The sequence below is a fragment of the Mastomys coucha genome, unplaced genomic scaffold (assembly GCF_008632895.1).
Source record: "Mastomys coucha isolate ucsf_1 unplaced genomic scaffold, UCSF_Mcou_1 pScaffold15, whole genome shotgun sequence".
NCBI classification, from domain to species: Eukaryota; Metazoa; Chordata; class Mammalia; order Rodentia; family Muridae; genus Mastomys; species Mastomys coucha.
In genome coordinates this window covers 125,821,959-125,839,292 of record NW_022196897.1, presented here as the reverse complement: position 1 = coordinate 125,839,292, position 17,334 = coordinate 125,821,959, and the positions used below count along the sequence as shown (strand labels likewise).

At 37.2% G+C, this 17,334-nt stretch overlaps 1 protein-coding gene across 12 annotated transcripts in view; it reads right to left on the bottom strand.

Annotated features, from left to right (window-relative positions):
* Macrod2 (mono-ADP ribosylhydrolase 2) overlaps positions 1 to 17,334 on the bottom strand; it is a 1,944,357-nt gene that overhangs the window by 1,810,829 nt on the left and 116,194 nt on the right. The window lies entirely within an intron of this gene.

Genomic DNA, 17,334 nt, shown 5'->3' with positions numbered 1-17,334 from the left:
GCTGGTGGGGATTGGTGGGGGCTGCTGGGGGTTGGTAGGGATTGGTGGGGGATAGTGGGGGCTAGTGGAGGCTGGTGGGGGTTAGTAGGAGGTGGTGGGGACTGGTGGAGGTTGGTGGGAACTTATGTATTCTCTATCTTCACCCATTTGAGAGCTTTCTTTTTACATACCTTTTTACAACTAGTTTCTCCTCTTCACACTCTCAAACTACTCCAAAATGAAACTGATTTGAATAAAAAAATGCATTTATTCCAATTAACAGTAATTTTTTTTTTCATTTTAAACTGACTAAAAATAATTCTTCAGAAAGGAACACACGTTAAATTTAAGCTCAGGCATACACAAGTGTGTGTGTATGGGGAGGGGGCTGTGAGTCCATTACAGGTCTTCAATGAAGATTAAATATATTATCACTCACTCCAGTCTCTCATATAAAGGCTGATTAGCTGGTTAGATTGGCAATACTCTCTCATCTAAATTACAAATCTAATAATTGCAAATGAGACTGTCTCAAGATTGTTAATATGTTTACATTGCTTGGTTATGTAATAAACAATGTCTTTTTGTTACTATCCCGAGATTGTCTCCAGGCACCCAAGCTTTCTTTTGCATTGCTAAAAGGCCCCACCCTTGTTCTACTTTGAAGCCATTTTAGTCTCTGCCAGGAGTTTTATTGCTTGGCCAGCTCCTCCTCAAGTTTCTAACTTTACATTAGGCACACTTATCTCCAGTCAATCAGACTGAAAGGGAGTCTGTCGCAGCCCACTGGAGACAAATTCTTACTTGAGACACTAAGACTGAGTAGTTATCTAATTCCACCAAGGAGAGTGACTGCAATCAAATTATGGGCTGACAGGGAGCTCAGCATCCCTTTAGTAGAGTCACTAAGCTCATTTCCTGTGCTGTGAGTTACACCATCCCTTCTTCACCAGCACCTTCTGTGGGCAATGGCATCCTAGCCCCTAAAGGTGTGTCCTTCCACATACACCGCCTTATTACTAGAGTGAGACTCTGTGGTTTTCCCTCCTAGCTTGTTGCTACCAAGTCTCCACTAAGATCCATATGATACCTGTCTCTGTCTCAGGATGCTGATCCCTATGTACTGTATCATATAGATTCTCTTGTTTTCCGCATTTTGTTGAAACAATGACAACTATCAGAAGAGTAGAAGCTAAGGAGAAAGAGTGAGTGGGTTCCTTTTCCTCCTCTCTTCAATGCAGCATTTCTGATTAGAGCTCCATTCCTTCATAGCTAGAGCTCCTCTCCTCCAGCTCTTAGACCCTTACTCACTCTAGCAAGGATACGTCCTCTCCTAGAATCCTCAATCCTGGAGTACCTTCCTTCTCACAGTGGCCTCTAGGTTACCCACCAGCATTGTCTTAGATCCCCAGTCTTACCCACAGCTCTGTGAATGGTCCCTTCACTACATCTTTACATTGGACTATCTAAAGCGGATTTTCATTCAGGCCACTCCTGCCCTACAAGGCCCCATGTTTTGGGGGTCACTATTTCCATAACTGACTTGCATTACTTTGTCTAAGATTCCAGACTTAATGCTCACTAGACTAGTCACTAGTCTTCTAACCACTCACTGAGATTGAGTGAGTGATTAGTGATAAATGTATGATTTGGAATGCCTGTTCACACTGAAATCAGTGCTTCTGTCGAACACCCAAGAAAGCAGGCAGTCTTTTACCAGATGAACTCATGTGAATGATATGATTAAAATGTTTCAAACTGAAGATCCCAGAGGCCACAGGATAGATGAGGTTCATACTAGGAAAGGCAACTCAGAATGACCAAAAATCTAGATCTGTAGTAGCATCAATTAAATGTAAGGATCAAGCTTATGAGAAAATAATTTCCTACCAAAGTTTCAGTCAGATAAGCCAAGACAGCATTTTTTGCTTCTAGTCCTTGGAGTGGGTATTTATCTACTTGTATAACCAAAAATCCTAAACTATATAGCACCATCCCAAGTTCAATTTAGACATTTCTCAAGTCTACTTCCATCACCCTATGAATGCAATTAACCTGGATACATGCAGCTAGATCCCTGAGTGGCACAGCCATATCTAATGGGTACCTCGAAAGTCAGAAAGTCAGCACAACTAATTGACAAAGACCCAGCAAAGCTGAGCCAAATGATGAGATTGCTGTCATGTGGTCATCCTCTTTTGGTCTTGATCTCTCCATGATGCATGCCTGTGGGGCCTTTAACATCTGTACAACTTGGGGATATTCAATTGATGGGAAATTTTTTGTGAATCGGTTACACCTTGTCCTAGGAGCACTGCTTCAAAACTTCCTCAAGAAAGTACTGAGCATGCCACTCGTCCCACTTCTAGGGAGATATCCATATCTAGCCCTACTTGAAAGTGTTCAAATGCCCCGGGGTTATAACTCAAATAAAGACATCAGACATCTCTGATGAGGCTCTGACTCCAAGATACTCTTGGAACATTTGCCCCTGTACTTACTCAGGAACAGGAACAAGATCATCAGAACAAATGAACCTTAAAAAGGTAAACAAGTTTGTGTGGGCTAGAGGAGTTGGCGGCTGATCAGATTAAAAGCCTCACGTTATTATATGCTCAGGCAGTTTTGTAGCATACAAGATTAGTGGCTGAATACGGTATGCTCCTTGAGGAAAAGATACAGCAATAAAGGTAGGTTGCTTAGAGTTATCTAGGGTAGGCCCTACACATGGCCTTATACTGATGAACAAAGTTTAGTATGGAAAATGATAAAAGAATATAGTATCAAGACTCCCTTTCTTAGAAAAGTTAGCTTGTGAAGGACCACTGTGGTGTCCTATGACCGAAAAATAAAAGAATACCAAGATTGGACATACAAATAAATCCTATAAAGATATATAAGCATTATATTGTGCCAGAAATTGAATAACTACAGCAGCTTTGGCCTGAAGATTTTTCTTGGACCTAATGACAATTAACACTCTGACCAGTAAAAGTTGATAATACACTGCTTGGGACATGGCAGTCTGCCCAGGCTGGCTTGGAGATTTTTTTCTGTGCCCTTGAAACTGCAAGAGCTACCAGCCTGAGAACGGGCTGTCATGCTTTGGAAAAATATGCCACAAGATTCTTAAAAGTTGTGTTGTGGAGTTGATAAGGGAAAATGATTGTAAAGGATAACTGTTCTATCACTGTTTATCAATGATAGCTAAACTTATAACCAAGAGGAAGTTAAAACATTTGTCTTCACATAAAATGATACAATCTGTATTTTGGAACAACATGAATCTATCCTTGCCTACTGAGTTCTGTATAAATAAAAAAACACTCTTAGAGCCAGCCATCGCTGGGGCTGGTCCCCAGCACCTGAGATGTTATGAAATCGTTCTCATAAACCTTTAAGTATGTCTCTTGTGAATATGTATGCTGGCATCATCTGACTGTTGCGGGCCTCCCTGTCGCATGAGAGCCTAGCTTTGTGTTTTCATGAATCACAAGTGAAGATGCCAATATGGCAACGGCATGCTTAGCTGGGCTTGTCCTAGCATCTTCTACAGTATTGTCAGTACTATTACCTCTTCCTGAATCCATTCTACTTTCTAAAATTAAGGCTCTAACCACTTTCTTTGCAAATCCTAAGATACACCAACTATACATCTCCTATTTTCCTGTATCCATACATGTTCTTTAGTTTAAATATGTCCCCCAGAGTTTATGTGCTGGGAGATTCATCTCCAGTGCAGTGGTATTAACCTCTTGTTAGGCCTCACGAATGCAGCAGGGTCATTAAGGTAGGAGTAGGCTTGCCATGAAAGTTAGAAAACTGGAATTGTCCCACACTTGCTTTCTCTCTTATATATTCTCTCTTGTCCTTCTGCCAAGGATGATGAAATAAAAAGGCTTTGCTCAAAAAAAAAAAAAAAAAAAAGGCTTTGCTCAAATTTAGCACTCAATCTTTGATTTCCCAGTCTCAAGAATAGTAATAAATATTTTGAGAAATTTTCCAGTCCATGATATCCCATTTTGGTAAGGCAAAGCAGACCAAGACACTGGTAATATATTACTGCTCATTGGGGTTCTGTCACAAGCAATCTGCCAGCAGCACAAGTCCATATCAGATAGGGCCCACTGCACATACCCCCATCCCAGAGTAGTATGCATGGGTTATATTTCTGGCTTTACCTATACCTATAGCTTTTTAAAATTATTATTACTATTATTATTATTATTACTATTATTATTATTATTTTACTTATTCACTTTACATCCCGCTCATTCTTCCCTCCCGATCATCCCTTCCAACAGTCCCTCCTTCATCCCTCCATCCCTTCTCCTCTGAGCTGGTGGGGCCCTTTGTGTATCCCCCAACCCTGGAACATCAAGTCTCCATGTACATGCAACAGCTTTTGGGATAGCCCTGCTCCAGTTGTTCAGGACCCACATGACTGTCCAGAGTTTGGTATGCATGACTGTCTTAATTTTAAAATGGAGTAGAAGTAAATGATTCAGCAAGTAGTTAAATAGTGATTATATATATATATATATATATATATATATATATATGAGAGAACAAGACAGACAAAAGCCTCACTGTGTTCTCAAATAACTTACATTCTAGTCAAGATAGCTAAGTGATTTAAAAATGAGAGATTAGACATGGCAAGGGCAGAGTAGAAGAGGATAGAAGGCAGAAAGTGGGAGAATAGTTAAGGTTTGAGTTGTTAAAGGAATCTTTGGAAAGAGCTTACTGAGATGGAAGGGCCTGGCTATCCCTGAGGAAAGAACTTTCCAGGCTAAGGGGAATGTCAAGTACAAGTCTCTGAAGTAGATATGTATGTACTAGGCATGGCCTAAGAATTTCAAGAACTAGTTAGTGAGTACAGATTAAATGAATGGAGTAATTATAGGGCACCATGTAAAACCCTTTCACTTAATCCGAGTCAGGACATTGTTTCTGAGTGAGTTGAAGCCATATGGGGTTTGAGGAGAGAAATTACATTATTGGACTTGTCTTTAACCTTTTGTGAGTACTGACTGCCTGCTGGACAGTTAGGGCATGTGGAGGCAAATATAGGTATTGAATGAAGCTGACTCTACTGAAAGCTCTCTGAGCAGTAGTATGACCAATAGTAGCTACATATATTAGTGCCTTCCTTCTCACATTATCCTTTCTAATATCCACAGCCATACATACTGACAAAAATGAAGAGAGACTGAAGAATCCAGTAATACTCTGGACTTAATGTGGTGATAAAGCTATAGGTGTATTATACAACAGATGTGTACATGTTCTTAACCAACTCAACCATCTCTCTCAACTTCATGATATTTAAAAGTTAAAAGAAACCATCAGGATGAAATGAGACTCCTTCCTATGGACTAATAAATTCTAATTTTTCAATAGGAACATGAGGCAGTGAGTAAATAACACAAGGTGCTAGAGGAAGTTCCCTCCAAACTGACAGTGAGAGTCAAACCTAGCATTTTTTTTCAGCAGCTCTACTTAGATGTTCATTACAAGGTGACAAGTTTAAAGATGAAGTCAGGAGAAGGCTTCTGTAAGTATAGCGAATCTTTCTACTGTCAGCACAAGCATTACATCTTCAAAAGTATTCAGGGATACAACATTAAGATAGGAAGACAAGCTAAACAGAATCTCGCTAAAAACTATGTGTGCTGGCTTCCCCAATAAATCAACAAACTACAATCACATATCTTAAAAAACCAGTAGTGTCTTAGTGGTAGGCTACCACAAACCTCTCCATTTGTAGAGCATGATCTAAACCTGAAGAAGTTCAGTGCCATAGCCAAGCACTCCTAAGCACCAGAGTTAGTACAAACTCTGCCTCCTGACGCTGAGTACTGAGTTCACTGTCCATTCTGATACAAGCAGTATCTGCTTCTTATAGATACTTTGGAGAACAAGTTCTGTATTTGAAATCACTCAATGCTGCTTAATGGAACATCCTTGGGAGAATCTTTATACTAATATCTGAAAACCAGAAGTCACTGGTTTGGTTTCAAGTTAGTACAGAGATTTATTGATAGAATATTAACTGAGTGTTTTTATAGTATGAGTGTTTATTTTACCACATATTTTCATAAAAGCATCACCACTTCAAACCAGGATTTGCTATTGAGGATGACGTCTGTCCAGTTTGGGACTCACATATTTCACTCTCGCCCTGGAAGCTGACTTCTCAAGAAGGCACATTGTCTTCCAGACCCTCCCTCAGCATCCACATTCCAACTCAGGCTTGATTTCAGCACGCAATCCTGAAATTCTGCTGGACTATCACTATCTCTTTCTCTAATTGTACTGAGTTTCACATGCATAAATAAGAATTTACATCTCAATCACTTCAAATACACTTACCCCATCTGAGAAGTAGATAGAAAAAAGTAGAGCGGGCAAAGGCTGCTCTAATTGGAAAATCTCAAACACGCACAAAAAGTCTTTGTTCAAAGGAGCTGTGAGAAACTAGAGAGAAAAATGTGCAAATAGATAATAAACACATCTTTTTAAAAGGCAGCATGTGCTGTAAGGCATTGAGGAACTTTATTAGAATAATAACTTAAGATTTAGATCCTTATGTTCAATCACCCTCAAGACCTATTTATCTTCCATGAAATTTGTAACATTTTGATTTTTTTCTTTACTTTCACAATTTAGGAATCCCAGAGCAATAACCAACATAGCCAAAGCGTGAAATAACAATAAATAGTCTTGTGTGATAATCTACCATGAAATTTCATTGGATTTACTACAAGTGAAAAATAAAGATGTCAACGTAGCATCACTTCAGCATGAAGCAATGCATGTAAGCACTTGGGAGAAAAACCAATGCATTCATGCAACCGAGTTACTGTCACTACAACCGAATGAAACGGAGAAGAAGATGAATGCACAATACAGGCTGCTACATTAAGTGAAATGGAATGAGAGGCACTTTAATTGGATAAAATTTAAGAGCTGAATTACAAATGCCATACAAATAAACAGCTCTAAATAATGTGTTTTTCCAGTTAAATAATGACTTTAATAAAACAGATGAAAATGTAGGCTGTGTTGTTTTTTCTGGCTGTCAGAATCTCATTAGCATTTCAATTTAAATTCTACAAGTGCACTCAAATCTCTCATGTGTACATCTGGCATAACTCAAAACACTGCCTTTTTTGTTAAAAAAAAAATTAAGGCAAATGAGCCAATTCACAATATCGTCCAGTGATATTTTAATGGATGAAAACAATGTTGTTATTTTAGCGTTGTACAACAGCAGGAGCCTCCATGTGAAGAGATGGAAAAGATTTAGATAACACTTTCGAAGAAAATCTGTGCTTAGGACACAAATCCTGAAAGCATGCCTTTAAATTATTACATATATAAAATTAACACATGAAACATGTTTATAGATCTTCAAAATAAACTCGGGAGTGGTATTTTTTAAAACTGTTCATAAACCACATGTTCTGGTAAATAGGTATCACTTTGAAATTTTGTATGGTAAAATCTCATAAACACCAAAAAGGGAAGGTGCAGGGAAATCAAATCCAGGGTGGTGGTACCATGTCGTAAGGGTGGGGTGGGCGCAGCATTTTTAAGATGAAAATTTACAGCTGTTAATGAGACTCAGAAGAGACTGAAACCATTATATGAAAAAGCTGGGGATATAAAGTGGTCTCCGTGGAAAACCATTGGGCGGTCCTCAAAAACATTAAGTAATTTGTGAATGAATGACTCAGAGCAGAGGTTGAATAAGAAGTATCTGCCACAGTCTTGAGTATTAAAACACTCGGTGCCCAGCTGCTGGTGCTGTTTGGGAAAGCTATGGAACCCTACCTAGGAGGTGCAGCCTTCCTGGAGGAAATGCATCGCTGGGGTCAGGCTTTGAGGCTTGTAGCCTTCCTCTACTGTTTGTTCATTCTTTCTGCTTGCAGTGTGTGGATAAGACGTGAGCACCCAGCTTCCTGCTCCTGTAGCATGGCAGGCCTTCCCTGCCAATATGGACTCTAGCTCATTAGAACCATGAGTCAACAACAAACCCTTTCTTTTGTAAGTTTCTTTGAGTCATGGTATTTGATCACAGCAACAAAGCAGCAACAAATATACTGAAGGTTGTTTGATTCACTCCTAAATACTTAACAAAGAGACTCAAAAACATATATTCATACAAATACTTGCACAAAAATATTCACAGAAAAAATAATTAATGACAAAATGATACAAATTTCAATCAGTGAATGGATAAACAAAGCTATTTATCCAAATAATGGAATAGTATTTCATCAAAAAAAAAAACAAGAATAAAGTATTAATACATGCCACAGTGTGAAGGAATCTTTAAAGTGTTGTCCTATGTGAAAGATGACATAAGAACACAGACCAGTTCAGCTATTTATATAAAATGTCCAGGAGCAAATCTATGGTGAAAGAAAGTAGATTAGTGGATGGGAGGGACTGCAGGAAACAAAAAAAGAGGTGACAGCTGAGATTTTTTTCTAGACTAACAAAGATGTTCTGGAATTAGATACTGAAGATGGTTGTACAATATTAAAAATATTCTAAACCATTAATATCTCCACCTTGTAATGGGTTTATCATGCACAAATTACATCTTGATTATTTTTTTAACTATGAATGAAAAAAAAATCAGACTAGTTTTCCATGGTTTCCTTTTCTCTAGTTTGATAAAGAAATAGTCAAGAAATGACAGAATAATAAATTACTAACAGAAGTAACTGAACTTGTACAACAAAAAGAAAGTCAATATTTAACAAAAATATGAACTGACCTAACCCTATTTATGATTAACACATAATAGCCACACAGAACTGCTATTCTACTTAAAAACAAATATTTATTTAAGAAACAGCCTTAAACTATCACATGAGTCACTATCTTTGCACTGTCCCTGGTATCCAAGAAAGACACTATTCTCATTGTCAAGTAAACTGATATTCAACTAGAACTTTCATCCCACCACCAGTGTGAGGGTAAGAAAAACAGGAAAGTAAGGTAAAAACAGCAACAACAACAAAACGTTGATCCAGTTAAGCAACTGCTGTTGTGGGAATGACTGTACAAGGATCCCAACATAAAATATACCCCACAAACAAATCTGAAATGCACAAACGTATTTACATTATGAACAACAAATTTAGCTTCTGAAATGTGTTCTCCACTTTAAACTTGGGTCATGTGCTTCCATTCAAATGGTGGGACTTAGTTACAGTAAGTAGCTGAAGCTCCGTCTTTTTTTCCTGACCAGGACGACTGCTAACCTACTCCAATGGTGGTTTGATTCACTGAGCAAGGTGACTGACTAGTAGTCACCAGAGAGGCTGAGAAGAGGCTTACAGAGAACCATCATTTATTGTGTGCAGTTTCAGCTCGAGATGGTGAGGGAGTTCTACAGATACTGGTGTGACTGCATAACAAAGAGTATATTGCATTGTACATGTTAAGGGGGTGGAATAATGAATTTTATTATGTATATTTTGCTGAAATGTATTAAAAACTAAAAACGAAAAATCTGACTTGACATTGGTTTAAGCATCCCCAACATGTCTGACACCTCTGCAGACCCCAGTCCCATTTAGTTCCCTTAAAGTGTTCTACAACACTTTTTTAGGCACCCTTGTTACATATTTGGGGAAACTTCAAGAAAGTAGTTTTTCATTCATTTGGAACATATGCTGCTTTAGTTTAAACATAAATGTACTATTTTTTATGGAAAAAATGATTTCATTTTACTTTTATTTTTCTAATGCAATCAAACAGTCATTAAATGGACAAATCAATCCATCAATAACAATCAAAGAGAAATGTCCAAAAAATAGACATGTAAGAGAGACAATTTATATGTAAATTTTATTGAAGAATGGTTGAAAATACATAAAAATAAAAAGCATTGGGACTGGAAAGACAACTCAGCCATTCTGTGATTCACCCTTTTTTGTTAATGACCCATGTTCTAGTCCCAGAATCCACATAGAAGCTCATAACCCTCTGTAACTCCAATCCTAGAGGATTTGGTGCCATCTTCTGACCTATGTGGGTACCAGGCATACACTTGGTACACAGACATACATGAAGAAAACATAGCAAGGACATGATTCAGAGGCATTAACTATATTCACATTATTGTACAATCATTCTTATAGGATGCTTTCATCATATTTTTCTTCCTATTTTTATTAAATTGAATTTTATGTACAAATGCACTTTCAAAACGACTCTCTGTTTCTCCCTGAATAAAGAAGGCATCCTTGTGACTAGGCACATTGGAGCTCTCTTTTAATGTTTCTGAGTTGTACATTTCACATAGTTAAAATGAAAAGTTCACTCTGTATATTCATATAAGTACTCTACAATGAGAAAAATGATCTGGTTATGTCATTTAATTAAGGAATAACAATCAAGTAAGCTAAGCACAGTCAACTATAGAGGATAAAATTCACATTTTACTAAAGAGAATGATTTTCAGCAACTGGAAGCCTCAGAGACCCCTGGGACCAAAACAAACCCTCTTTTTCTCAATGTCTTCATACACAAATAGGATAATAAAGCCCAGATTAGTCATTGTCATCGTCTTAAAACAGTGACACACAGTGAGCTATGAGTCCTGATCACTGCTTCCATAAGAGTAGTTTTCCCTAAGATAAGTTTGTGCCAGTTTCAATGCATATTAACACTGACAATGTGTTTTAAAAGTACAGAGGAAAGTGAGCAAACACTTCTAACAGTACAATCAAAATGAAATAAAGTTTGGAGTCGAAGAGATTTGGACAAGAGAAACCAGAAAAGATCTTAAATCAGACATTCATGGCATACAGTCAGACATTAGTCAATGAACTTCATAGAAACCCAGAAAGAGACCACGAGGGTAACAGCCAATACATCCATTTCTGTGAACATTTTTGGGCAAGTATTTGCATGTTCACTTTCACTGCTTAGACAGGGAACATGGAGGAAATTCTGTTTTACAACTTCTGATCTAGACACTATAACTGGTCTCAGGGACTGAAAAGGTGTTAGATGAGAATGGTGCTTACTGCACAAACAGGAAGACCTGAGGTCTGATTCCCTGTGCTCATGAACTGTATGGCCACACTTCTAACTCTAGAACTTAGGGGGCAGAGGGCCCAGCTGAACCGGTGAGCTCTAGGTTCAGTAATAGCTCCTGTCTTAAGAGAATAAGACAGAAAGTGATAGAGTGGAGCAAGGACATGTTCTTCTAGCCTTCACATGCTAGCATCTGGGCACCTTCACCTGCATGTACAAATTTATACACACACACACACACACACATACACACATATACACACATACACACATACATGTCATATGCAGATACACACACACAAAGTGCTTGGTAGCTTCTATGTTTACACACTTTCGAATATAGACACATACAAGAACATGGTAAAGGGAGATGAAAAAAAACCACTAGAAAGACTCTACCTGGAATATCCTCCACCATTCCCACCACTCTCTCTACATCTAAGGCCTGCTGACTTTTGGCCTTACCCATTGTCTAACAAAAGTCACAGCAAAAGAAATCCACAACTTGCCCCCACCAAAATAAAACACAAAAGAAAATAAAGTACTAGCGTGGGCATTTTTAAAATTTTTTAAATTTTTAAATTTTTAAAATTGTTTAAATTTGGAAATTTCAGTTGAGAAAATACGAATATCCTCTTTATCTAACAACCCCAAATGTTAACTTATATAACAAAAGTACAATTATCAGAGATGAAAAGTATGACTGTATCAGTACTTCACTTCATAAACTAAAGGCTGTAACCACATATGGAGGCTACATGTGTCAATGAGGGCTATGAAGTAATATGGCAACAGTAAAGGCTTGCAACAATAACAAGCTTCCAATACAGAATGACCAAAAAGTAATATAGAATCAGTTATGATATGAAGCCAAGGGTTTCTACAATGACTTTCTCTGTTCTCTATCACAGAACTTCACTGCGACCTTGTTTCTAAGCACACAACACTCAAACTTTGCAAAGTGTATGCTGGAATGCCATCTGAGATATCTCAGCTTTCACCTAAGACTGATACTTGTTATGAACTGCAGGGTTTCACTGTACTTCAAAACTTTCTCTCTTACAGAAACATAATGGTTTAACTATGAAAACAGACTTTTAGGTTTTCTGTCTTTATTTCTGTATTGTGTTAGAATCCTTTTCAAAAACTGCTGTCTGTGTTGCTAAATTGAGTTTCATTTTTTAAAAATTGTGAATAAATTTTGGCTTGAGAATAGAACAGAATTTCCAATGATTTCTGAAATGGTCCCAAACATACTTCTTTCACTTTGTACTGTGTGCTTATATGAAGTGACATTCTCTGCTTTGATGATTATAAAATCAGATATCAATTAAATCAGAAAAACACTGAAGGTACTTTATATCCTACAGTGAAATATTCAACCAAGACTTAATTCTATATGTACAAAAAGCCAAGCACATTCCTTACTATTTTATACATTTGTTCTTGTTTTTAATAAATAGTAAAGGTATAAACCAAAGGATTATTTTAAAATAAACTTATGATTTGTCATCTGCGCATGATCTGCACAGTGTTAGTCTACTGCTCACCCTCTGTGAATGGTGTCCTATCAGGAAGTTCTTGGGAAGAAAGGAGTTGTTATCCCAGCCCTGAACTAGACTACAGACATATGTAAATGTACATATATAGGAAATGTTCATACTGGTACCTCTAATTTCAATTTATTACAAGATATATTACAGTACCTTTTTTCTAATCTATAACTTCTTTTTCAACAGAAACCCAGTTGTCATTCTCTATAGTTCATTTACTTATTTGTTCAGTCCTAGCAAACACATGAGGTAACTACATAATCACTAACTGATATAGTTAGTTTCAATGGCCATACTTAATAAAAACAGTTCAGCATTTGTTTGCTAGAGTCAAAACACTGTTTTCCAAAGTTGCTCAAGATTAGTTCTTTGGGTTCCCGTCCCCTTCAGTTTGCTTATATGACTCATTTGTACTTTAGGTAGTTTCATTTGTCACTATGTGTATTCACTTCATGTCTATCCTGCACAAAATCCTAGTTAATTCTAACACTGAAAGCAATACAAAAGCTACATCCTTTTCTTTACTACTCTGGTGATAACCTCTGTTCTTTCCACCACACTTATTACTCCCTCTTGGTACCCAACTAACTCTGATTTTGACTCATCACCCCCACATGGTTTGGGGATGCTTGTTTGTTTGTTTGTTTGTTTGTTTAGGTTTCAGGGTTAGTTTTGTGGTACTAGAATAGCAAACTCCAGGCCTTGTGCATGTTAGTTAAACACTCTGCTACTGAGATACACCCCCAGTCCTCACGTCTGTATCCACTCTCAAATGAGCAGAGCACAAAAGTATTTTCTACTATCTCATTTCTTCCTAAAGAAATGGTTTTGAATTTACTAGAAAAAAATTTCAAGAAAGTTAACAGTATCTCTTTATTGGTACCTTTCATGTTCTACTGGGTGAATACAAAATATCTTCATTTAACCACACACTCTCTAGTTAAGCTTTTTCTAGTATTTTATAATTACCCATACTATCTTTCCATGCATATTTCCATAAATGTGAATTTTCAAGGTGGCGTGACGAATTCATAGAAGAGGGATTTCTGAATGAGAAGGTAAGCAAGCGCTTCTTGAGTATTTAGCAGCTTACTCTCTTAAGTGGTAGTTGGTTTGAATTCAGGGTCACCCATGGACTCCATCACACATTTTTAACATTGCTGTTTTAAAGGTTGAGGAACACGAACTATTGCATATAAATGGGTGACTATTAGTAAGTCTAACAAACAACTGCCATGAGTGAGGTCAGCTTTACTAACCCCTTTCCAATGAACGTCCATGTCTTTCTCTTTTTCTATAAACTTTTCAATTCTTGGTTTTCTTCTCCTTTTTTTTTCTCTTTCCTTTTCTCCTATTCTCTTCTCTTTTCCTCTCCTGGCTGCTAAGAATCAAGCCCTAAGTGCTGCTGTCTAGTCCTCACCCAGTGAGCTAACCCATATCCTCTGATCTCATCTCTTCTCCTCTTTCCTTAAACCGTTCTTCCTCTCTTCTTCTCCCTCCTTCTCTATCTTCTTTCCCTTCTCCATTTTCCCTGCTCTTTCTAGCCTGGAAAACACCATACCCAGTTTGACTCTTGGATATGAGTTATTTAGATATTAAGGGTATCAGCCTTCTGTCTATAGTAGATGGTCTGGGATATTTTCTTGTAGCTTATCTTTTATGATGTGTTAGTTATAAAAATCTTTTATATAGTCAAATTTATCAATCTCTTCATTATTATTCTCTGAGTTTTATATAAGGTTAAAAAATACCACACATCACCTTACAAGCCTCATGTGTGTGCACACCCACAGGTTTGTTGTCATTGTGGTTTTCCATTTAAAACTGGAAGCCATTATTTTGGGGTATAATATATTATAAGGAATTTTTCTGAGTGGCCACCCAATTGCCCCAGAACTGCTTATTAAGAAGTCTAACACAATCATTTGAGATCCTGTATTTAACATATAGTAAATTTCTACATGTATGTGAGTATGTACATTTTATCCTATTCAAATGACCCACTGGTAAACCCAAGTTTGAATGTTACCTGGTTTAATCCTAGAGGGTGCAGTGAAGCCTATCTGTCAGCTCTACTCAGGACTGTTCACGTTTTTTCCTGGTATGGGTATTGCACATCTGCCATCAGATCTATTCTTGAGGTTATTTAATCTTCCTCATCACAACTAGAATGGTCATTAATTCAAGTAACTAAATTTAGGGATGTTCTGCATCCAACACTGACAGATGAACTTTCAAAACTCCATGTCTAACTACCAAACACTAAGTCAAAAACATGACTGGACTGTTTCCAAATAAAGGGAATAAGAGAACTGGATTAAGGGCCCTAGAAACAAGATGACATTATAGACACAACATCTATGCTTATACTTAAATGTATAGTTTTTTTCAGGTTTAATAAGGGAGACCACATGCTATAAAAACATAGCATTAGTTTCTGTAGAGGAAACAGAAAAAATAAAATACAGAAAAAAAGAAATTCTAGATGACAGGAGTTTGCTATTTCCTAGCACAATGGCCAAATTGTAACTTAAGATTTAGAAAAGTACTGTCTATTCTATCATTGCCAGATTTTAGCAACTCCAGCGATTACATTCAGTTTCATGTATTTGTAGAAGTTATCATGGAAAGGTCATCACCTTATTTGCACAAACACATTATTATGTAAAACTAAGTAGTTGAAGAGTTGTACATATTTAGTTCAAACCCTTTGCCATCTGTTGCGTGTGTTTCATGCATTTTAATTATTTGGGAGACTTGAAGAAGCTCTACATTTTAAAATGCCTTCTGTCACCAAAGAATATCTCACAGTCCTATGATTTATTATAATTTATTCAATAAACAAATAACTAGTGGGAACAGACTCTCGCTTGACTCCCTCTATGCTTGCTACTTTAGGGGCTGCATTGAGGAATCTACAATCAACCTTACCCTGCAAATATGACAAGCAAACTTAGTAACTTTTATGGGGCCATAATTCTTATGGAGACATGCCTCCCCAGTTTCTACTGAACCTATAATACATGTGTATTTAGTGTAAAAAAGTAAGTCATCAACTATTGGAGCAATAAGATAAAATTCCACTTGCCTATAAAATATTAAGACGGCAATGTCATCCACTAAATGCCCAGGTGCTAGATGTTACTTAACAGATGACCGAAGATATATTGTAGCTATATATATTACATATACATTACATTATATTACAGAGAAGAATTTTTTAAGTTCTTGCCCAGTGTCTATCTGTCTACTTTCAAGTATAATTTAAAGAAGTTACTATAGGTTTCACATAGATAATCATTATACAAACCAAACTCAATAATATATTTTTGCTTGAGAATAAACACTTGAGGGCTGGAGAAAGGCTCAGTGGTTAAGAGCACTGACTGTGCTTCTGGAAGTCCTGAGTTCAAATCCCAACAACCACATGGTAGCTCACAACCATCTGTAAAGAGATCTGATGCACTCTTCTGGTGTGTCTGAAGATGGCTTCAATGTAGTTATATATAATAAATATTAAAAAAAAAAAGAATAAGCACTTGAGATTTTCAGAGGAACTTACCTGACCAGGAAGCAGGAAGTTATACAAGTATGTCTCCCTGCTTTTCCTTGTAGGAAGGTCCAACTTCAGTTTTCTCTAGCCTCCCTGTCTCATCCAGGGAGGAAGGAATAGACACACATGTGATGGATACTGATCAGAAAACTGGCTCGCACAAACAAGAGACTAATTGTAGGACATCAGAACACTTTCCCTCCCTGGGCAATTAGGCTCTACTCTGTTATCAGTGGATCATAACTAGACCTCTCAGTCACGGACTATTTAGGAAGGAATCTTTAGGGAAGCCCAAGTCAAGATCACAAAAACAACGATAGTTGATGAAATTCTAGTTTCAGATTCTTATAGCTACGGCAACCAGTAAACACAGCCTAACTCCAAACAAGGTAAAGATTAAATTCCTCACTTAAAGCCTATCTAATTCAGTGGACATTATGGGATTTAACCCTAAAATTTTACAATGTATTAAAATTAAACTCCCAGTCTAAAGAGTCAAAGAGCATCGGAACCTGACTTAGATGTAACTCACATTTTTGAACTACTAGAGTAGAAATGTAAAATAATATTAACATATTAAAAGTTCTCAGGGAAAATCTATATAATATGCAAAGAATATAAGGTGAGATACAAATGCTAAGAAAGAATCAAAGGGAGGGTTAGAAATTTTAAAACTTTCTCTGCAACAGAAAGAATTTCCTGTACAGGCTCATCATAACTGAAGCATGCTCAATAAAAGGATCTATGAACTTTAAGATATGTTATGACACCCCAAAATGAAAAACAAAAGAAAAAAATGAATTTCAAAAGCTAAAATGGTAACTAAGAAAGGTAAGACAATTACAGAAAACAAACATCTCAGCAACCGCAGAGAAGGTAAGCACTACTGGTTCCTGCAGGGAGCACAGAAAACGGTGGGTCCTCGAAGAGCCACGTACGCACCTACACATCACTCCTAAATGCCACTTCTGAGAATATACTCAAAGGAAGTCGAAGTGGAATATCATCTTGCATGTGTCACATGCCTGTAACATCAATTCTTAGGAAGCAGAGGGTAGGTGCAAGCTCCAGTCCCGCCTAGACAACAGAGACCTTGCCTCAACTAACAGCAAAAGTGCAATATGAACGCTTACTAGATATTTTTTTAAATTACCTTTAATCTTTTTTTACAGTCAAGTCATTATC